The sequence below is a fragment of the Vombatus ursinus genome, unplaced genomic scaffold (assembly GCF_900497805.2).
Source record: "Vombatus ursinus unplaced genomic scaffold, bare-nosed wombat genome assembly UNPS02009835.1, whole genome shotgun sequence".
Classification (NCBI taxonomy): domain Eukaryota; kingdom Metazoa; phylum Chordata; class Mammalia; order Diprotodontia; family Vombatidae; genus Vombatus; species Vombatus ursinus.
This window is the reverse complement of record NW_020949613.1, coordinates 21,433,631-21,458,651: the sequence shown is the minus strand read 5'-3', so window position 1 is coordinate 21,458,651 and position 25,021 is coordinate 21,433,631.

The window sequence follows — 25,021 nt, the reverse complement described above, 5'->3', positions numbered from 1 at the left end:
CACTTCTTGTTGTCTCATAAACATTCTAGGACCCTCAATTTCCCATAGAGATGAAAAGGTAATACAGAAACACCAACACAGTGCATGAAGGAATATACCTCTGTAAAAGCATAGAGTACATGGAGGTAAGTCATATAAGAAAAGAAATAAGGCAATATCTGCTTGTGAAGAGGTTTGAATGCCAAACAAAGAAGTTTGAATGCTATTTCATAGGGATGAGTTTTTGAGCAGTAGAATGATGTGAACAGAGAAGGAAGTCAACTGTGTAGAAGTGACACCTGAAGCCATGTGACGGAATAAGATTTCCAAGAGAAAGTATGGAGAGAGATGAGAAAATGATTTAGGAGAGTTCTGGAATTTTCATCTTAAAAAGTTAGGAGGAGGATAAGGTATAGTCAAAGGGAACAGAGAAATAGGAGAAAGAAGGAGAAAGTGGGAGAGTGTGGTCCCTTGAGAAGGCAAAGGAGGAGAGGATGGGTAAATGTCAAATGCAGCCAACAGTAATTTTGGAAAACAGATGAAACACCAACTTGTTTTCAGATTTTGCAAGATCCTTTTGTCTAATACATGCAGAGTAGTTAAAATCTCCATCTCTGGATGATTAAGTGAAGACCACCCTCTACTACTCTATCATGCCCAACTGGGGAACACAAAACACATTCTTAAAGGTACAATAAATCAATGAAAAGCACTTTAATTTGTTTTCCTGTTAATTATCCAGGGAGATGTGCTCAACATTGGACATGGCAATAAATCCCACCTTTTGACTCCCAGTTTCCTCAGCTTAAAATTATACAGTGATGAACTGCATACATATTACTTATTTTGGACATTTATTTAAATAGGAAAGTCTAAAACCCTGTTTTCTGAAATGCTCACTACATTTTTATCCAAGTTTCAACAAGCCTAATGTGAGGTAGAGTGAAAATGATGTTTTTATATTGAAGTCATATACAAAATTTACTGAAGTAAAAAAAAGAGCATTTAGTGAATGATTTTGTATTCATTGTGCATATCAAATTATGAGAAAAAAGAAATTATCACTGAAATTAATCAGAAAGTGATGAATTGAAGTGATATGAATTAATGTGACATAAAATATATTTAGTAACAAAATATTACATCCATTCTTAACTCCTGTAATTGCATTTCTACATTGACACATATGTATAAATGAGTATATATTTATATATGTATATATACATATACAGAAGCATATAATGTAAAATAGATATAATTGATTATGAATAGAAATAGCAAACCTTTCCAGATCATTATTATGTTTTCTGAGCACCCACTGGGTGCAGTATTCTTGATTAAAATGAACATTTTAATCAGTTAACTTGGGGCTTATAGTAATTTATATTTCAGTAAACCCTCACTCAGGATTGGATTCTCTAATGGCCTCTCTTTCTGGTATGCTTAGAAGTAAAAACTTAGAGTCATTATAGCATTAGGTAACATAAACCAAGGAAAAGAAAGCACTCTAAAAGAAATGAACTAGAACTCATCTTAACATGACTTCTAGTATTACTCTCAGTGATATTACCAAATATTATTATTATTGCTAATAATAAAGAACAGGTAATTTATTTTCAGAGTAGTCATCATTCTTCTCAGAGTAAACCTAATAGTGAATGATAGTTTATTATTATTATTATTAAAAATATTTTCAAAGCTCCAGTGGAGCATTGGGTTGATTTCCTTCCTTTTGATTGCTCTCTGACTCCAAATTTAGCAGCCAAGACACCTGAAAAAAGAAAAGGAAAATATGAAAGGATATGAAGGTGAATAAAAGAAGACAGAGAGGAAATTTTATTTCCTTGATTAACTTTTAAAAATTCATAAAGAACACATGCTCTAAAATAAAGAAAGGGCAGACAGGTGAATCTGGAATGGTGCCATTATTTTACTTAATAGTATAATAAATCTACCTGAATAAGAACATATTTTATTCTGTGAGGATAGAATTAGCCATACTATAAGTTTGGACTCGTAAGCCCTGGGCCTAAGGGAAATTAGGGCAGCTATGCTAAGAATTAGCGGTAGGCTCAAAGGGACTAAGCATTCTATTGTAAAGAGCAACTGAAATAATACAGTTTGTATCCTTTAAAGCATCATATAAAGTTCTCATCATCATTATCATCATTCTATTTTCTCTATAGTTCACTTCATGTAACTTTTATAAGGCAAATGTCTATGACTATATGTATATATCCACACTGGATCTTCATTTTTCTTTCACATGAGTGTTTCTTTTTTACTTCTAAAGTCAATTTAGCTCACTGCAGCATTTGATTTAGAGCTAGATGGTACCTTAGAGATAATTTAATGCAACTCCCTCATTTTACAAATGAGGAAACTGAGGCCCAGAGGAGAACTGATTTAGGATCACCTAGCTGATAACAGATGTAATGTGAACTCAGATCCTCCCACTTCAGGTCAGGTGCTCTTCATATTATATCACATTTTTTTTAACTTTAAAAGTACTTCCTGGATCCTTATTTCAGACTTGCCACTATTCATTGAAAACTATATAGTGATTTCCTCATATAATGATAGAAAGATCATGGAATCACAAAAATTCAGAAGAGTCTTCAAAGGTCATATATTTTGACCTTTGATTTAAGAATAATTCTCTCTATAGCATACCCAATATATAATCAACCAGCCTTTTTTTGAAATGTTTAAAAGAGGAGAAAAACACTATTTCCTGAGGCAGCTCATTATCCACTATTGAAATATGACCATTTGCAACTTCTTTCTGTCTCTGCTAGTTCTGCCCTCTGGAGCCAAACAGAGCAAATCTAATTCTTCTTTCCTATAAAAGCCCTTTAGATATTTGAATCACATCGTTCATGAGTCTACTTTGCTTTAGGACAAATATCCTCATTTCCTTTAACCAGTTTTATATAGCATGAACTCAACACCATTTTTGTTGTAGTGCTCCGATTATTCAATATCTTTCCAGAACTGAACACAATATTCTAGAATTTGTCTGAACAGGACACAGTAGAATATAAATATCACCTCCCTAGATGTGGACACGATGTCACTATTAATTCAGTCTGAAATTGAATTAGCCTTTTTGGTTGTTATAATGCACTATTGGATTATATTGAACATTGAGCTCTCAATGCACTAAAATTTCCATAACCTTGTTAGATGAATTGTTGTCTGGCCATGCATTTTCATTGTCTACTTGTGAAGTTGATTTTTTGAATCTTGGTAAGACTTTACATTTATCACCATTAAATGTCATCAGACTGTGTCTGCCTCTGAAGACCAGCTTATGTAAGTATGGCTATGCTTATCACTAGTAGGCTGACCACTTGCTGGTAAATTATTTGGCTATGGCAAGCTATGAAACCAAGTAATACACAAAATGGCCTCCAGTTTAGTGCTTCTATATGATGGTATCAGAGTGACAGAAAAAGGGACAGAAGGTGCCAAGAATTACATAGTTGTTAGATAATCTATGCCCTTTAATTTAATTGCTGATAATCTAAATGTGAGCTCCTCATATAATGACCAATGAAGTGAACATTCTACTGTAGGAACTGAATTGGATCAATATGGATATATTCCCTATTAAAAAAGGAGGAATTTATCACTGAATGGAAGGATGGCTCACGGTTTCTCCTTGGAGAGGCAAGTGAAAGAGCTGGCAGAGTAGGTTTTATATGTATTTAAAGAAAACATAAAACATCTTACAGGATATTTGATCATCTTGCATCAAAGTGCTTATGATAGGTATTTGCAAAAAGGTTACTATGAAAATCATCTTAATTTATGTGCCAACATCCATGTCAGAAGATGAAGAGGTAGGGAAATTCTACAAAGAACTTGACAAAACCCTCTAAATTAAACCAACATATGCTTTGATTTAATTTGGAAGTGGTGGAAAGAGGCTGGAAATAGGCTGGGAAGGCAAACAATATGTTGGAAAATATGGTATGGGATTAAGGTATAAGAGAGGCCAATGACTTATAGACTATAAAAACATCTCAAGCCTGTAATCACAAACACTTCTTTTTATAAAAGAATAAGGAGAGCTTTGAATAACATCACAAAAAATAAAGTTGATCTTATTTTAATAGGCAGGAAAAGACTCCTTACTAATGTGGGAGTCATTCCTGAATCAGCTGTCTATGTATAGTTAGACTGCTGTCTTATTAGAACAAAGATTAAAATTAATGTAAACTTAGAAGAAAGAATAAAAATGAGAAAAAACAGACAAATATTAAAATACATCTATAATGTCATCTATGTGGATGTTTCCTCCAACAATGTAGATTATGATCCATCCATGATGCCCTATCCTGTGTAATTCTTATTTATGTTCCCCCATAAGAGACTACAAGGATTTCACACAAGATGCCTGATCCCTTCTTCAATTTTTTTTGACATTACAAGGATGCCAAGAAAACATCCAGGCTGACCAGTGGTTATCTTTTCCACTCACTGTGATTAGCTCATCTTTTTTTTTTCCATTATACATTTCATTGATAACATCTTTTACTCTAGTTGTTCTCCTCAGATTCTTGTTCTGTTACAATCTGCTAACACTCATTATGTACCCCTCCATTGACTTCTGAATGATACTAATTTTTAATTCTATGGAGTCTATGGTGTTCCATGACTCACACTCATATGCCAATAAGGGAAAAGTTTGAAGTTATAAGATCATTACAATTTCCCAAAAACAATCCAGCCCATTTTCCTCCTATTGTTTAATTGTGGGCCCAATTAATTGTCCATTTGCAGTGTCTATGCAAGATATAGCTATACTGTATACTAATTAATAAGCTCTATGGGTTATCTATGTAATTGGATGTCATTATCAAGACAATATGATATATATATATGTGTGTGTCTGTGTGTCTGTGTGTGTATCTATCTATACACACACACACACACACACACACACATATATATATATATATATATTCAAAACAATGCCAACCAAGTTCTTCATGTAAAAAATTATGAAATGTATGGAGGGAAGGAAATCACTATTGCATAATTGCTGAAAGATGTAAAGAATACAAGATTCCATTGTGCTTATTGTTTTCTGATTATTTAATAAAGCGAAATGTTCAATGTGATATTACAAAATGCCTTCTTAAAGTCTGCCTTTACTGTCTTTAATATCACCCATATATGTCAAAATTTTGCAGGATTCCTTGAAAAAAAAATAACAGCAGAGATAATAAAGCGTGTTGAATGACAATGTGGTCATAATATTAGCCAAGGTATAAAAGAGGGAAATGCATGCCCACTAAGTGTGTTAGCTCTTGTTATGGGGGAAATCAAGTATAATCTTAGGTGAATGGGTATTCCCTACTGATCCTGAGAAAGTCACCATCTATACGGAATGTCGTCTAGAGGTGTTCCTATTTGTGGAGATCATTATATTAATTGCACCCAAACCAGTAATACTGTAGAGTCTGTTGAGTGAGATCCAAAATCACTCCAAAGAGTTGGTCTTAAATATCCTTATAAGATAAAGGAGATGAAAAATGTTTATTCTCTAGACTATAATATACAGTGGACTAGGCAACCTATAGAACTCCCTTATCAATATACTTATGTATCTTGAACAAATGTTGCAAAATTAACAATAAATTCAATACAGAATTGAAGAGGAGGAGGAGGTTAAGCTGGAGTTCCTTTGGGAAATTGCAAAGTTCTTTTAATGACTGCCATAGCAGCAACATCCACCCCATTCAACCTAGGTGAGCTTTCCTTAAAAGGTTTTGAAATTGCCCTAGAGATGTTATTAGTATGGGAAGCTTAGGTTCCAACCACTGATGATATAACTTACTAGTGATCTAAATACCAAAAACTATTTTACAGGCAATCATGAATTTCCTCTTCAATTTTTAACTTTTTAAAATGGTTCAGTATTCTAGGTGAACTCCAAATTGATAAGCATGCCATCTGTGTCTTCACATAAATAAGGACTAAGCCCAAATTCCTGGACCACTCCACAAAAGACCTCCTTCCAGGTTGACATGGAACTATTTATGATTACTCTTTCAGTCTGGCCACTCAGCCAGTTCTAAAACCAATTACTTTTGGTATTTTTAGCCCATAGTCTTTCATCATTTACATGAGAATAGTATGAGAGATTTTGTCAAATGCTTTGATAAAATCCAATTAAATTTTAGGTACAAAATTTCTTTCATCTGCCAATTGTGTAGCCACATCAAAAAAGGAAATAAGATTAATCTCTTTTTAATAGAGCCACACTAGTGTGTGTGTCATCACTTCTTCCTTTTCTATCTAGTTCTAACCATCCCTTTAACAATATATTCTAGAATTTTGCTATGAATGCGCTCTCTGGGGGATACAAAATAAGAATAAGACTTCAGTCAGACATGATTGAAAATGACTAAACAACAAAAACAAAGTTGAGGGAACTTACAATGTTATTAGAGGAATTTTTAAAAAAGTATGTAAAGGTTTAATAATAAAACAACTTTCTGATTAAGAACTAAATTGTGCAATCCAGATTTGAGTGTGATAGGTGTTACAAGCAAAGAAAGACTGGTAGGCTAGAGTGTTTGGGAAAAGCTCCGGGGAGGAAGTGGGATATGATCTGAAACTAAGAAGGATAAAAACATTTAATTGTTTGGATAGATGGGGAGAAGAGTATATGGAAACAAGGTAAAGTTGAAAAGGTAGCTAGGTGGCACAGTGGATAGAGTGCTCAACTCAGGAAGACCTGAGTTCAAATCTAGCCCCAGACATTTATTAACTGTGTGACCCCAGGCAAGTCATTTAACTCTGCTTGCCTCAGTGTCCTCATATGTAAAATAAGCTGGAGAAGGAAATGGCAAACCACTCTACCTTTGCCAAGAAAACCCCAAAAGGGGTCATGAAGAGTGAGACATGACTGAAAATGACTACACAACAAAAAAAGTTGAAAAATCACTGGAATTGGAATCAGAAGACCTACCTTATTAATTCTCTGAAACTAATCAGGACACTTCATTTCTCTGGGTCTCAGTTTACTCATTTGTGAAATAAAGGGGTTGAACTAAATTATTTTGATGATCCTTTCCAACTCTGAATCTATTATCCTAATGTGACTTATGTGTTCTTAACTAAAGGTTCAGAGGTTGGCCATAACATGGATTTGGCAAGTTCGTATTAAATAAGTAGAAATGTTACATATGCTATCAGTTTCATGTCTCAAAAATATTTGTAAGAGGATATAGCTGTGTCTCCCACCTAGGGGAAGCTGGACGGAACAGTACCTAGAACTCTGCCCTTGGAGTCTCTAATCCCTCTAGCTTCTGGCTCAGCTGTATTCTCTGCTGGAGCATGCCTGTGATCTTTCATTAAGAATAAGACTATCTGTCTCAGGCACCGCCTCTGAAGGCTCCTCATTTTTCCTTCCTCAAGATCTTGGCTGAGTCCTGCTACCTTCCAAGTAGAAAATCCAAGAATAAGGTCATCTTAGCAAGCTAAAGCCCATATGCCTATTTTTTTTTCCTTCTCAACTATTCCTCTTGTTCCAGTTCTTGGTTCCTTCAGGGAGAGACCTCATGCTAATTTATTGTGACTGCTCAGTATATTTTCCAAATATTCATCTTTACGGGCTGAGCTATAACTATTTATGATCATTTGCCCAATAATCACCAAACATTTCTGGTGTTGAGTGTTCCTCAGAGTTTAAAACTCCTAGTTGTCCTTTGTCCATAAAACTGCCAGAAGTGGGGGAAAGACACTGAGGCAGATGATGAACTGGAAAGTCACTGTCTCTGCTGACTGTTGTTGAGTTGTTTTTCAGATTTCTCTATTACTTGAGCAGATTTACGTCTGAAAGGGACACAGATTTAAACATAATGTCTAGGAAGTTAAATAGTTCCCTTATATCCTACGCTGACAAGTACACATCTACAGTATCAGGAGCACCATGTTTTAGGAAGAACAGACACAAGTTGGAATGAGTCCAAAAGAGGAAAAATAAGAGACTGATGGGGATGCACAGGGAACTCACCAACCAAATTAGAGTTTAAACAAGATTAGAATAGAATATAGAAGCAAAGATGGGTGACAAAATATATATAAAAGCATGACAAGATCCTATGAAAAATAGTGTCAGTAGTACTAAAGTTCAGAATGAGCAGGGTCTAGCAAGGATAGCTAAGGACAACAAAAAAAGGTTCTTTATTTTTTAGCTATATTTGGAAAAAAGAGAGGATGAAAAGAGGGATAGAACCTTTGCTGAGTTTAGATGGCACAATGATGGCTAACAATAAAAAAAGGCAGAGCTCCTCACCACCTGTAAGTAGACAAGTCCCAAAGCCCTAGGAGTGGCAGCACCTGCAGATCACTGGATTTGCTCCTCGCTTATCCCCTGAAGCCATCAACCTCTGAAGCAATCCTTGTGGAAATGGAGCCTAGCAATTGCTTCTGGTGCTACTGCCCCATTTCCTTGGCAGCCCCAGCTACTGAAGACCCAGAAAAGAGTTTCCAATATCAAAATTCTTGGCACTGGAAAATGGTTCAGTATCAGAAATAGAAAAGATTTTATCAGTGGAAATGACCATTAAGGAATATTCATGACTATCTTTGCTGTTTCACTCTAGGGACCATAGTATCTTTCTAAGTGCTTTGCAGCTAGCTAAAATCTCCAGTCTTTTCTGTTGTATCACCTGAAACCAACCTAATTATTTTAGGGTTTATTGACTAGATTTCTTTCTCAAAGGCCATGCCTTAAATCCAATTCACTCTGGATCTCATGAATTGGACAACAATAAGTCCCTGCCCAAGCACCACTTAATGGTTATTTTTGGGCCCTTAGGTCTCAGAGTGAATATAAATAGTAATTCTTTTTCTTTTGGCCAGCAAGCCTGAGGGTCTTCCCCTCCCAGTTTGATTTTTTTTTATTAAAGGGGCTATCCCTAGACTCACTTCTTCAACCTGCCCTATTCCACTGAATGGGCATTGCCTCACTCAAAGTGAGAACCTGAAAAGAAGTTAGCTTAAAAAAGACAGTCTCCCACTGTATCCTGAGCCATCTCCAGTCATCCTGATCAATATTTTGCCACTAGACCCAGATGGCTCTGGAGAAGAAAGTGAGGCTGGTGACTCTGCATAGCCCTCCCTTACTCAAATTCAATTCAATTAAGTCATGTCATCATTGCCCTGATGTCATGGTCCCCTTTGAGAATGAAGGACAAACCACACACACAAACCACACAATTAAGGTCCTGAAGAGCAGGAACTATCTTGTTTTTCTATTTGTATCTCCAGTGTTTAGCACGGTGTTTTGCACAAAGCAAATGCTTAATAGATGCTTTTTTATTCATAAATTAAAAATTAATTTAGTACTTATGTTGCTTCTATTTACTCTGCCAAGGAGAATGGCATTTGCCCTACAAATGACAGAATGAAAAAGGCTAACAGAGAGTTGATACACCAAGATGGGTAAGGTTAGCTGGGCATGTATGATATAGGTCTGGAGGCCCTACAACTAAAGAAGCTGAGGCTAGTGGATTAAGCTCAGGAGTTCTGATCTACAATAGTGCTAAAATCAACTTAAGTCTGACACCAATATGGTGAACTCATGGAGCAAGAGGTCATCAGGCTACCTAAGAAAGTGTGAATTGATCCAGGTCAGAAATGGAACAAGTCAAGGTTTCTGTGCTGACCAGCTGACTAGCTGCTGTATTTTCATCCGGGTGCAATAAGAAGATTGTCTCAAAGAAGTCAAAAACAAACAAACAACAACAAAAAACAAAAACCGAATAAAGCAATAAGTGATAAGAGAGCACCTAGCTGCCTTTGATCAATTCAATTCATCTGGCCCAGATGGAATATTATACCTTTTCGGATACTGCAAAGAAATAGTGGATGTGATTGTTCAGCCACTGCCATTATTTTGAAAGACCATTGAAAATGGTAGAAATGGCACAATATTGGACCAGGGCAGATGACAGAATTAAAATAAAAGTGAATAGAATAGACCCTTCAGATGGGTAAGCTTGATTTCAATTCCAGGGAAAATTCTAGAATAGAAATGGTTGGTGAACATTTCGAAAGAGACATAGTGATTACAAAGAGCCAGTATAGCTTTACAAAGACCAAGTCATGCCCCACTATCTTCATTTCCATTTTGGACAGGCTTAGTAAACTGGTGGATGAAAGGCATGCTGTGGATATTGTCTCTATCGATTGTAATAAAGTTTTTTGATGAAGTATCTCAAACTCTTCTTGTGCAGAAGATGGAGGAATATAGACTGCCAACAATACAATTGGATAGATTCAAAGCTGCTAATGATTGGACTCAAAGAGAATGCATTAATAGTTTGTTATCAATGTGTAACAGGTACCTAGTGGAGCACCTCAGGAATCTGTTTTTGGTTCTGTGCTGTTCAACAATTCCTCGAGAGTAGAAATTGTTTCATTATTTGTATTTGTATTCTCAGTACCTAGCACAGCGCCTTGCACATAGTAAGCTTTTAATGATGTTTATTGGTTGCTTGATTGTCATTGGCTTTTCTAAAGACATGTCTAGTTTGTAAATGACACAAATCTGGAAGGGATATCAACATACTGAATGATAGTCAAAATGTAAATAGATATTTTAAGCTAAAGCATTGGGCTAAATCAAATAAGATGAAATTCAGTAGGGATAAATGCAAAGTTTTACACATGGGTTTAAAAAATGAATATCATAAGCACAAAATAAGCAAGAAATGGTTAGAGAGTTTGTCTAAAAGAAATGTGGTGTGTACTGTAAACCCAGTATGAGTCAGAAGTGTGATTTGGCAGTCAAAAAACTAATAAAATCTTAGACTGGACTGAAAGACATAGCTTCCAGGAATAATGAGGTAATAGTCCCATTGTACTCTAGTCAGACCTCACCTGTAGTGTGTTAATTCTGGGCAGCACAGTTTAAGTAACTTATCAAAAGCAAGATGCCCTAAAGTAGGCAGGAGGCAGGAGGCAGGAGGCAGGAGGCAGCATGTGTCAGGATAAATCAAACTACTACACCACCTTGACCAGCACTTCCAATCAAACCTCAGTGGAGATACTCTAGAACCCTAAGCCTAAAAGCCATGGGAATAAAAGTTCCAGCCCCCACCTTGGATCACTGGCCCTACATCTCCCACTGTTATCCAGGGAAGCAACCCCTGTGGAGAGGTTTCCTGGAAGCAGGTCTCATGGATCTCACTTAGTTCTACTTTCATTTTGTTGTTCACTTGTGTTTGACCCTTTGGAGTTTTTGTGACAAAGATACTAGAATGATTTGCCATTTCCATCTCTAGCTCATTTTACAGATGAGAAACTGAGGCAAACAGGATTAAGATACTTGCCCAGGGTCACACAGCTAGTAAGTTTCTGAGGGCAGATTTGAACTCAGGTCTTCCTGACCCCAAGCCCAGCACTCTAACCACTCAGACACCTACCTGCCCCTTTCTACTTTCATAACGTCTCTCAAATACACCCCTTCTCCCCTGACACTGCCATAACCCTAAGGCAGGCCCTCATCACCTTGTGTCTGAACTATTGCATAATGGGCTAGTTGGCCTCCCTACCTCCAGTCTCTCCCTATTCCAGCCCATCTTCTACAAAGCTGTCCAATTGATCTTCCTAGAGTACAAATTTGACTTTGAGACCCTTCTATTTGATAAACTCCAGTGGCTCCCTACTACTCCTAGGATGGGATATAATAATCCTCTATTTGGCTTCTAAAATCCTTAATAAGCTAGTCTTCTCTTACCTTTCCAGTCTTTTTATCTTACATTGCACTACCTTCCACATATTCTGTTTGGGATGCAAGGACACTGGTTTCCTTGCTCTTCCTAGAACAAGTCACTCCATTTCTTGATTCTGGGCATTTTCACTGGTTGTTCCACATATGTGGAATTCTCTTCCTCATCATCTCAACCCCTTGGCTTCTCTGTTTCCTTCAAGTCTCAGTCAAAATCCCACCTTCAGCATGGAGACTTTATCCATTCTCCTCAATTTTAGTGCCTTTCTCCTGAAATTATCTCCAATTTATGCTGTACATATCTTATGTGTATATGGTTGTCTGCATGCTATCTCTCCCATTATATTTTTAGCTCCTTGAGAGCAGGGACTGTTTTTAAAAATTTTTTTCTTTATTTTTTGTATTTCCAGTACTTAGCATAGCTCCTGGCTCATAGGAAGCACTCAACAAACACTTGTTGATTGATTTGCTCATCATCCATTCATTAATTCATTCATGAGCTGGAGAATATTCAGAAGAGGGCAACCAAGATAGTAATGACTTTGACTCCACTTCGTCTGAGGATTGGCTGATGGAACTGATTGGCCTGGAGAACAAAAGATTCAGAGTGGCCATCATAGCTGTGTTCAATTATTTGAAGATCTGTTATGTGGAGCAGGACCTATACTTTTTTTTATTTGCCTCGGAAAGCAGAAGTAGGAGCAAAAGGCTGAAGTTGCAAAGAGGTCAATTTAGGCTTGATATAGGAAAAAATATTTCCTGACAATTAGATCTGTCCAAAATTTAAACAAACTCCTTCAAGAAGTGGTGGCTTCCCTTACCTTGGAAGTTTTAGATGCTAGATGAGTGCTTGTCTGGCATATTTTTGTTAGACTAAATGGCTGCTAAGGTCAATATGTCAATTAAGCATTTATTAAGTAAGCTCTTACTATCCACTAGGTGCTATGCCAGGTACTGAGGATACAAAGACATAAACAAAACAAATTTTGACCCTCAAAGATATTACATTTTAACAAGGCTGGCAACATATACATATATAGGTATATACAACTTTCAAATTCTGTTATTCTGGGGCAAGTCGGTTCATGGTGGGGGTGGGGAGATATGTGGTCTTAAATTTGTGCCAAGCAAGGCTTAGTTGAAGGAAATGGGGTGTTTCGTATAGAGAAAAGAAGATTTATGGAGAACATAATCTGTTTGTTCTGCTTGGCTAGAGAAGGCAGAACAAGAACCAATGAGTAGAACTGAAAATTGATGCATATTTTTGACTTCTGTGGAGAAAGGAAGAACAGAAGGAAGATAGGAAGGAAGGAGAGAAGGAAGGAAGGCAAAGGAAGGAAAGTAGGGAAAGGAAAAAAGGGAGGAAGGAAAGAAGGAAGGAAGAGAGAAGAGTGAAGGAAAGATGAAAGGAAGAAGAAAAAGCTAAGGAGAAGAAAAAAGCAAGCAAATAAGAAAGAAAGCCAGAAAAAAATAAAGAAGGAAACTGGGAAAGAAAGAGAAAGAGAGAAAGAAAGAGAGAAAGAAAGAAAAGAAAGAAAGAAAGAAAGAAAGAAAGAAAGAAAGAAAGAAAGAAAGAAAGAAAGAAAGAAAGAAAGAAAGAAAGAAAGAAAGAAAGAAAGAAAAGAACAACCAGGCAATTAGAACTGACCAAATATGGTGCCTTAGGAGTCAAGGAATTCCTTACTACTGGACAAACTAAAGCAAAAAATGGGTGACTGATCTTAAGGAATATAGTAGAAGGGCTTTATGCTTCCATTAGAGGTTAAACTAGATTAGCTTCAAAGCTCCTAGTATCCCTGAGGAGAAGTTGAGTGGAAAGATGCTTATATTTGCTGCAACCCAATTAGGTAAATATGTCATTTTTAAACACTAATTATCTAGACAGAATGAGAAATAGGATTGGAGCCTTCTTAAAATCCTATATCCTTGAAAAGTTTAATGACAACCCCACCCCTCTCTTTCAGAAAGCACAATAAAAATTCTAGGAAAATTACCTTGGAATCATGAACATAAAGGTCAAAACCTTTCAACTAAAGCTAAAATGATATTGGTTGCCCACGAGGGTGTCAGAGGACTGGGGTAGTGTTTTGGATGACTAGTTCCTCTTAGCAGGCCAACTAAAGGCACAATCTAAAATCTCTCTGTTTGGAGGCAGAAATGAGTTAGGAGAAACATGATTAAAAGGTCAACTTTTGAAACTTTTATTATCTCACCCAACTCTCTGCTCTCACCCAAGCAATCTCTTCCTTATTGCTAGCAGAAGAAATGTAAACATATGATCAATACTTTTCTTTATGTTTATTTAATACTGGAAATGAGAAAATATTATAATTTTATGGGTTTTAATATAAATATATCCTCTACCATTCCTTCTGAACCTATTATGGCTTACGAAGTTATAGACACAAGGACATGGTGTTTAGTTTGGTTTTTTTTTTTTGTTTGTTTCTGAAATGATCTTTTGTGTCCCAAACAAGCTTTAACTTTGCATATTACATTGTTAGTGGAGATAATTTATTTCAATCTTGTTTTGCCCCTGTGTTCAGAATATGATTAAAATTAGAAATAGTAATCTCTGAAGTGTATCCCACAGATATAAGAAGATGTTGAGTTTATTTCTTATATAAAACAAACTATTTTTTATGCTTTGTATTTCCTTCTTTCCTACCTGATATTTTCCTGACCTTGTAAGTAAGGGCATCCATTTTTCTCCACAGTGGATTTTTTGTACTCTGCTCAACTTACCATTGTAGCTTTTGAGAATTCCTGGCTTCTTTATCTTTCTTTCAATTTGGACAACACCATTTACTTCTCTCTTCCCTTTTCCTGTATCTTTTCTTGCAGTGTCTGTTAATTGACATCAATTTTTGGCTTATTATCCCTCATTCCATCACTATTCTTGTCTACTTTAAGACCTGGCACCCTTGTCTAATAGCTAAATAACCCACCCCAACCTATCCAATGGTAAACAAATGGACATACTCCTGGAGAAACCAATCATTATTGATCTCAACGTACTCATTAAAAACAAAATTGGAAGAAATGACGAAGTCAGAACTAAATATACAGATGGCTCACAAAGTCTCTTTGGAAAAACAAGAAGGGAATTTTTGGAGTTGGTTTTATTACTCACCCAGGGGTGACAAAATACTTAATTTCATGAGACATTTGTTCATCTCATATTGGAGTGTTTATGACAAGAATTTGCAAAAAAGATCACCATGATAATAATTGCATCAATGTCTTTTGCAGAGGGTGAAGAGATAGATAAATTCTATAGTGATCTCATTAAGATGTGCCAAGTTAAATCAATATATGCTTCAGTGAAAATATGAAATAGATGAGGACAGTGGAAATATCTTGAAAAATGTGAATTAAGATTGAAGACCAAGGGAGGCTAAAGTAGCCTGCACGGGAAGTCTCACAGATACTCAACAAGCATTAAACACTTATTATGTGCCAGGCACTGTGCTTAGAGATAAAGATACAATGAAAAGCAATTTCACCTCCTGTCCTCAATAAAAACAAATACTACTCTACAGGAGCTCATAGGCCCATAGACATAGAAGGGACCCTAGAGGCCATGGTCCTACTCTTTCTTTTTACAGAAATTGAAGATTAGAGAGGTTAAGTGCTTGTCCATGTTCACACAGCTAGTAAGTACCAGAAATAGAATTTGAACCCAGATCTTCCTGACTTTAAGGTCTAGTACTCTATTTCTTACAGAAAAGAGTTAGAAAGCTATAGATTGGGTGGGTACTGAATAACATCGCAAAAAGTGAAAATGATTATACTTGGACAAGAAAAAGCTTATTACTGATGAAGGAGTAATTTCTGAACCGTCTGGATAAAAATCAGACTACCAATTTATTAAAGCAAAGATTAAAAAGGAGTACAATGCTAGAAGAATAAAAATTACATGCCATTAAAACAACTCTGATCACTTTAAACAAGTTATTGATGATAAGAAATGGGTGGAAGAAAAGTCACACACTACAATAATTTTATAATGAAGTTTATCTGATATAAATTATTTGCTGAAAGGAGGCCAAACCTTAGTTACTAAGTTAGTAAGCACATGACTTTATTGCCAAGTGGAAAAATGTGGCAGGCAAGGGTAACACTGGTCTATAATACAAATTCATTTGACAAATATTATACAAAACGGTGATAAAAGATTATGAACATTTTAGGGAGTAAAACCAACTTAAAAGAAAGTTATGGAGAGACTCAACAAATCACAGTCATCTGGAGGGCATTTAAAGATGAAGATGAAAAGAGAATAACAGAATAAAAATACAAAAGAAAGACCTGCAAATAGTTTTATGACCATTTTTTTCACTACTGAAGACAGTAAAGCCCACCATACTTGGGCTTCAATATCATAATCTCAGGACTACTTACAGAGAAAGGAGAAATGGTGCTAAAAAGAATAAAGAAAGAAAAGCAACTAGCCTAGGCCAAGTATACACAAAGAAGATCCATTCTGAGACAATGGTCATTGTAAATGGTTTGAAGGATCATTTCACAAGGTATCTTAAGTATGGGAAGATAGCAAAGGCATGGAAATATATTTTAATCTATACTCTTAAGACTATTTTAGTTCTTTTATATGTCAAACCCATAGTTTCACATAGTAATTATGAAAAAAACCCAACTCTAATGTGACACCTAACTTTTGAACTCTTTCAGTTTTCTCCCTTTAGGCTTTTCTGCTATTTAGGTTGAGAAAAGTTCTTTTGAATCCCACCATGCCCTTGGCCACTAACTACAAAGAGTACCCTGGAGCTTCACAACATTAGAGAAATGAGGTGGTACTACTAATCCTTTCCCTGTATTCCTGCAGGCAGCAAAGTCCTTGTTGTACCTGTGCTGTATGCCTATCAACCAATCCAAGGGGGCACAATGTTTTCTGGCTGGTTAGACATTCTCAGGTAGTTGCTTTCTGCTCTGCACTAAAGCTCTTACCACCAACAAAGCCACCCAACTCTTCCTGAAATAAATTCGCTGAGTATACAATTTCCCTTCCCACATTGCTTCTCATCAGTCTTCCAGTTTGTCCTCTCTAGATGGTTTAATTCACAGCACTCTAGGCAAAGATTCATTTTCCTACAACTCAGTCTGATGGACTGAGAGACAACAGGAAACATCCCCTTGAACAGTAACTCAGTTATGAGACCTCTTTTCACAAGATGATTGGGCCATCCTACTGGCTGCCATAGAATTCTGTTATGTCAACATCATCTGCTTGCCCTTGCAAAGCACATTTTTTAATATTAAGACTATGGTTTTCACTCCCTGTTCTTTCCAGCATTTACCACACACCATAGTTTCCACCATCAATGACTTCCTATTGCTACTCTGGGCCACATGTTGTGGGGAAAAGAAGTAGACCACTGAGTGCCCTTGGGAGATGGATGAAAACCAATACAACTGGGGAATCATGTAGATAAAAATACTTGCTTTACCAACCATTTAGGGTTTTTATGATGAGAGTAATTTCTTAATGGTATGGAAATATCAGAAGGCATCATTCATAGTAGTATTATGATAATAATTAAGATTGAATAAATGTTTAGTGTAGGGGTCCCAGGCTAATATACTCAGTGTGGTGCAATGAAAAAGAATGCTGGATCTGGAGTGAGGGTACCTGGGTTCAAATTCCAGTTCTGTACCTTACCATCTCTGTGACCTCGGGCAAATCACTTAATTTCTCTGTTTCTCAATTCACTCATCTATAACTTGATTGTTAAATCAAATGATTTTTAAAGTTTCTTCCCATCCTGGATTTGGGAGCCTATTTAAACAGCTGCAGATTTCCCCTTGCCACTGGTGAACAGAAATATCAATTATTTTTCTTTTGATTAAGATTTTGCTTCATTTTCTATAATACATGCAAAATAAAGGTCATTGAGTTTCTAACCTAAAACTTTTCATATGTATTTTGGCATTATAAATATGCAAAGATATGTTAAGAACTGGATGTTGGAGCTTGTCCGGGCAGAGTTACTAAGTCAGCCTGTTAAACTGAACTGTTCATACTTCATTTGAGATAATAACCAGGCAGTGTCTATGGTTAATCAGGGCCCCTTTCCCCAAACTCTATCTGTCTGGAGAAGAATCTTGTCTCACATTCTCTAGGAAGCTAGAATGTTAGTCATGCCTGACACCTCTGCTCCTTTGCAAAATATTCACACCAGTTCCCCACTGGCCGACTTCAAACCCTGTCCGAGCCTAGGTGCTGTGTTCCTTATTTGTTCATTCACTCCTTTCACTCTTTTGTGCACAAGAGCTATCCTTATTGCTAAGGAGACAGCTACTCAATGAAAACAACCTTCTGATTTCATCTGAGTCACTCCCACAGTTACTGTCATTTCAGGTTTATTCTGGTTTCTGCTACTTTTGAACAAGGAAAAAAAATAAAATGTGAGTTTATGCCATTTTTTTACCCTGCTGTCTTCTTTTGACATCTTTTTCAAATGCGTCGCAGGGCAAGCAAATGAAGTCCTTTGACCCAGTGGATGATCTGTGCTGTATCTTTGCTTGCCACATGCCTGATGGATTTTAAACTTTTTCCTGAATTCTTCCTAGCAGGCTAACCCCCTCGGCAGGCATACTACTTTAAGGAAGGTGTTCCTGCCACCTTATGGTACAACCATCATCTTTTACTTAACCCTCAGTACTGTAAACAAGTCCTTGCTGGCTTGAGAGCATAAACAAAAAGTAATCGCTGTGCTTCTATTTTCCATATGTCTGGCCAAGAAAGGTATCTCTCTCTCTCTCCATGACATCATTCCATTTCATCAATTTCCTTCTCATGGAGGCTTTACAGTACTTTTGCCTGTCTTCTTTCCTCTACAGTCACTTCCCTTCCATCCCTGTAGAGTCCATCTCCATGTATCTTTGCTTACTGTGGCTCAGGAATGAGTCATGGAAACTCCTCCAGCCTTGCCTCTTTCTATTTATCTTACCATCCTTATCCTGTTATTTGTCGGCCTCCCAGCTGCCCTTGAGTAACATGACACCTTTTTTTACTTGCCTTCTAAGATGTTATTTTGCCTGGCCAGCTTTCCCATTTTCTATGAGTAGGCAGCAGCACTCTCTTTCCAGTGTCAGACATTTTACTTGTTTCTCCTGCAAAGGAAACTATGCAAAAGAACTATCTGTGTTATGAACAGTGTAATAGTGCACTGTGCTAAACCTAATTAGTCTCCAATTAAGGTTTCAAATCTAAAGTGCCACATTATCATTCTCATCTCACTTCAATATCATTATCATTTAAACTCTGTATCCCAGAGGAATGCAACAACATTCTTCTTAGGCTAACTTCAAGGTCTGATTTTAGTTTACCTTAAGGAGCTTGCAATATTTATCCCATTTAGCTAGCCCCCATTTTCAGGTAGCAGGACTGCTATTCATATATGTGAAAATAAACGAACTCTCCTGGAATTTGGATGAGGATCACTTAGGGAAATCTTGGGCAGCTTGCACACCACGGACCAGGTAAATTTCCATGAAGTCAAATGACTAGGCAGAGTTTACAGAGTTAGCAATTCACTAATTCACCGAGGTGCCTTTCCTATCCAAATGTATAAGAATTGCCTATTCTGGACAGTTCTAAAGTTCTCAGTGCTTTGGGAATTAAGAAATAGTGGCTGGCACATAGTAGGTGCTTAATAAATGTTTATCGATTGATGAAATAGAAATATGGTATATTGGAAAGAACAATGATGTGAATACTTTCCAGCTTTGTGATCTGGAGTAAATCATTTAACCTACTTGAGCAAAGCATGCTTTTGCTACTGACTTCACAGAGTTATTATAAAGATCAAATGTTGTCATATATCTAAAGTGCTATGCAACAGAAAACACTATAATCAATTAGACAATCAACAAGCTTTTGTTAAGTGCCTACTTATTCAATCTGTTAATCCACAGGCTTAATACTGAGCATCTACATATTACCAGTTACCATACTAAGTACTGAAAACGTAAAGACAAAATTAAAACATTTACTGCCCTCAAGGAGCCTATATTCCATTGCGGGAAACAACACAAACACGCAATAAATACAACCTAATTTTGGGGGGGGGTGAAGGAGAATGAGTAGCCTGAAGGAATTGGAAAGGCTTTATGTGGAAAGCTGAACATGAGATGCAGTGAGATTTGAAGGAAGATAGAGATTCCAAGAAGCAGAGGTGAGGAGAATGTGCATTCTAGGCAAAAGAAATATTGGACAAAAGCATGGAGTTGGGAGATGCAGTGCCATGTGAAAGGAACAAGAAGAAGGCCAATTTGGCTGGACTGTAGAGGAAGGGGAATAACGTATGATGTAGGTTGGAATCAGGTCTTTAAACGCCACATCGAGGAGGTCTCACTAAATTCTGGAGGTAATAAAGAGCCACTGAAGTTTACTGAGGAAAGGAATCGTTGGCTCAGTCCTTTCTCTGCTTTGAGAAGATCACTGTGGCAGTTGAGTGGAAGATGAATGAGAGAAGAATTCTGAGGTAGGGAGACCACTTAGGGGTTATTGTAGTAGTCAAGACTATAGAAATGTGTTTTTATTGTCTTGGAGAATTAGTGGAAATAATTAAAGCTATAGTGTCCAATCCAACATGCCTAGAATAGAGACATTTATAGTCAAGTATTTTCTAATGTTACAATATTATCCAATTTACAATTGTTTTATAAATCAATAACTAGTGATATGGGTTAGTGTTCTCATCACACAGGTGCTTGATGCACAGATGGTCTGCTTTCTGACCCAGGAATGCATGCTGTTTATTATAATCAGTCTGGCTGTTTTTGATTGCATGTCAAAGAGCAGAGGAAAAAGCATTTTCAGCACAGGATGAAGGGGAATGAAAGAACAGCACTTTATAGGTTTGATTTGGGCACAGGAGGAGGGTGAAAAATAGAAAGTTTACAAAATGAGTGATTAGGGAAATTGGCAAGATTCCACTTGCTCATCCATTGCTTCATTTAAGCATATGGAACAGTGTTAAGAATTTAATTGTAATTTAGAAATGGAAGCATTGGGCAATGCTCACATGTACTATGAGGAATTGGGGATATTAAACAGAAAATTACAAAATGCAGGAAACCTAACACCACCACCAAGTTTCTATTCTTAGTTTTCCTCAGGCATTTAAGAAACTTGTCAACCTTGCCTAAGTTCTTTTGTTCTACTCTGTCTATACTCTGATACTTGAAATAGTGGCTTTAGGTGGGGTCCTCAATGACTGTGTCAGATAACAGTCTACCTTAATCATACTCAACTTGGAATCATGAAGATCGACTCTTACTAGCTACGCGCCCCTCGATAAATCATTTAACCTTTCTGTACTTCCTTATATACAAAATAAGGTAGTTGAAAGCAGTGACTTCTAAGGTCCTTTCTATCTCTAAATCTACAATCCTTCAAGCCTTATCTAGGCTGCTCATTCTATTGCTAACTCAAGACTACTCCCAATGACCATCCATTCTTGACAACAAACACCAACCAGCAAGGTCCCACAGAAGGTAGCTACTCTACAATATCCAGTCTTCCTGCTTTTACATTGGATTACTGTAATAAGCTGAGGCAAGTAGAAATGCAGACATGATAACCAGCAAAGGGTGGTCCCTGTTTTCTGGTAATCATGTCACCTTTCCCTCTATAGCTAGTCAAATATTTTTCTGTTCCACTCTATCATTAAGGGGAACCACCTCACAACAGTCTTAAGCAATTCTTTTGTGTCAATGTTTAGAACCAACATACTGTTTAACTTCTTCAGTTGCCAGAGAAGAGCAGAGCAGGTAATGCCTGAAGGTCCTGCTTGGTTAGTGCTTTTTCAGTTCTCTGTGCCCTCCAACGTGTTCTGATGGAAGTAAGGGCAACACATGCTTGAGAGTCATCGACAGAATCACTGAGGAGCTTGGGCTTCTATCATTACTCTTATGCTGACTTCTGCCCTGTGTCTCTTCAAACTCCAAAGGTGAAATCAGGGGCTCCTCATCTTCTAAAAACCCAGAATTTCTTTCACTCCACTTTTGCCTTGCACACACTACTGCAGGGCCATGTTCTGTCTAGGAAGCTTTGAAAGCACCATTGGTTTCACTAGTGAATGTGAAAGGATGGATAGAGCCTCTGGGTTGTGTATGTCAAATAAAGCCATGTGGCATAAAAGATGGAGTGCTGGACTCAGGAAGATAATTTGTTCCAACAAATTGGCAAAGATGATAAAAGATGAAAATGGTTGATTTTGGAGACTCTATGGGAAGATAGGCACATGAATATGCTGTTAGTGGTGCTGTGAATTGGTCCAACCATTTTAGAAAGCAATTTGGAATTATACTAAAAAATGTGACTAAGATTAGGAAGTTAATTTTTAAGAAAAATTATAAAGTTAAGGATCAGCTTTGCTGGCTGTTACAATAGTGTTAGAAACCTGGCTTCATCTCCTGGCAAGGATTCAATTCTCTGTTACCATTTTGAAAGACCACCAAATCTTTCCTAAGGAGGCTTGCATGCTGTCTGCATGCAATACTCTTTCATCAGGAGGATACTCACTGGAGATGATGATGGGTGGATGAATTTCATCTCTCTACAAGATAGCCCAAGAGCACTTGTCTTCTTTCATTTACTTGATAAATATAGTACAATGCAAGACCTCTTGATGAATGCACAAATCACAGAACTTGAGAGTAGAAGGGATTAAGTCCAATCTATACCCCAAAAGGAATCCCCACAGTAACATATTAGATAAATGCTCATCTGCCTTATGAAGGGGACCTACTCTTTGCCTTCCAAGGTAGTCAATACTCTTTGATCCAGAGATCCCACTGCTAGTTATCTACCCAAAAGGAGGTCAAAGACAAAGAAAATTCCCATATACAATAAAATATTTGTAGCAGGACTTCTTTTTGTGGTGGCAAAGTAGATGTTCATCAATTGTGAAACTGATGAACAAATTGTGATATATGAATGTAATATAATATTAGTGTACCATAAGATGATGAATATTGATGGTTCCAAAAAGCATAGAGAAACATATGAACCACTTCAGAGTGAAGTAAGAACCAGGAAAATCATACACAGTGACTTTCATAAAATAAATTAAAAGAACAAAAATTAAAATTGAATACTGTGTAATTGTAATGAACAAATTTTTCCCCAGAAAAAGAATTTGAAAATGTAACTTCCTCCTTTCCTTTCATAGCTATGCTTATGGAACATTGAGTATACTGTCAGACTCAGTTAATATATTGCTAAGTTTTGATGAACTGCTTCCCTCCTCTCCCTCCTTTCCTTCATATTCCTTGTTACAAGGGATAACTTACTGGGTAGGAAAATTGGAGGGATGAATTTGAAAAGTAAAGTGATGAAAAAACAAAAACAATACCAGCAAGCTTCATGCCTTTTATGTTAGCTATGTGTCCCAGGATAAGCCACCTAACTTCTATGTGACTTAGGCAAATCCCTGTGATATATCTATTAGCTCACAAGATTTGTGATTTGAATTAATGGAAGACTTTCCCACCTGAGGAGTTCCTTTTCCTGTGAAATCACATTAATCCTTTAAAATTTCAGATACATGTAAGTGAAACATAAGGATATATGGAATAGGGAGCATCTTAGCATAGAATATATGGCATTGTTCTTGGCACTTTCAGCCAACATAGCTAGAGGGTGAAGCCCTGATGTAAAGGTGAGACATAGCAGGATAGGAATTATCTCATGTTTTGGCTAAATGGTTCTGCCTTCTCATTGACTTAAAGATGACATAACAGCTGTGTGCTGAACATTTCCAGCAGTTTACACCAGAAGTACAGGATGAATTGTGGCATATGTGCTCATATAATTTGGTCAAGCAACCTGCACCACTTTGTGATTTATTTGGACAAAATGATGATCCATCTGCAAGTCTGATACCACCCTGAGGCAAGAAATCAGTCATCCTGCTTCAGAATAATATTAAACCAGCGCCAGAATTGTAATACCCCTTTGATATAGTGATATATCCATCCGTTCATTCATTTAGCAATCATTTATTATATATACAATTTGCTAGGCACTGAGGATTCCAAGACCAAATGAAAAGCAATCCCTGTACTCAAAGAATTTACATTCTACTACTAGATTATTTATAGCTTTCCCCAACCCTGTACCCAAGAGTAAAGCAGTATTAGAGGTTGCAAGTCTCCAGTGGTTCTATTAAGCATGTTTGGTACATGACTGCTGTTGACACTTAGTTAATAAGTCCAATCATTATTGATTCAAATGGTCCATTAAATAAATGTCACTAGCAAATTTTTGGTATTCAAAAATAAATAAATAAAGCCAAACTCATTAGCTAAAGGGACCTCATAGTATATATGAAGAACCTTCTCTCAACATTGGAATGTTCCTATATGGTGGCCTTAGAAATATTTAAAGTTCTTATTTCTGCTTTCTTGGGACAGGAATGTCAATGAGGTTGATGCAAAGAAAGACTGATCAGAGGTTTCCTGAAACTCCTCTTTTTATAAAGTTGTATGAAAAGACATCTGCCAAGATGGAGTCTGGCCTGAAAACCACTCTTCTTGACTGAAGTGTGAAAAAAAGGAGGGCCCTGTATACATGCTACCCAGACAGCATGCAAGCCTTCTTAGGAAAGATTTGATGGTCTTTCAAAATGGTGACAGAGAATTGAATCTTTGCTAGGAGATGAAGCCAGGTTTCTAACACTATTGTAACAGCCAGCAAAACTGATCTTTAACTCTCTAATTTTTCTTAAAGATAAGCTTCCTTGAGTATTAGTGGGCTAATAAGAGAAGGGTCTCTGCTTTACTTGGTTATGAGAAGGTTGTACTTGTGCTACTGCCAAAGCACTTATCTCTCCCACAAATGGGGGCAGAGAAATGGGATGTATCAAACATTTAGTAAGCACCTACTATATGCCATGCTCTGTACTAAGCACTTTACAAAGTGCTTAATTTAACTTTCAGTAACATTGATCCATGGAATAGTTTTAAGATTTGTTTATATGCTAGTGTCCGGAGTAAGAAAGCCCTTGTTAGCATGAGGGGGTTTCCTGTCAACGTGGATTCATTTGGAGTAACTTGGTGACAGAAATTCATGCTTCCTAAGAAATGCTGTGAATCCCAGACATTGTATGGATAGGCCCACTTAAAAGTAACTGTTACATACGTGGGCTCCATCTGTGAGCCTTCTGGTCCCAACACAAGCTCTAGAAGTGATAAGATGGTTGTGTGGGATTCACATTTCTTAGTTTCTAAGCATAGCCCATGATGCAATTATTGCTG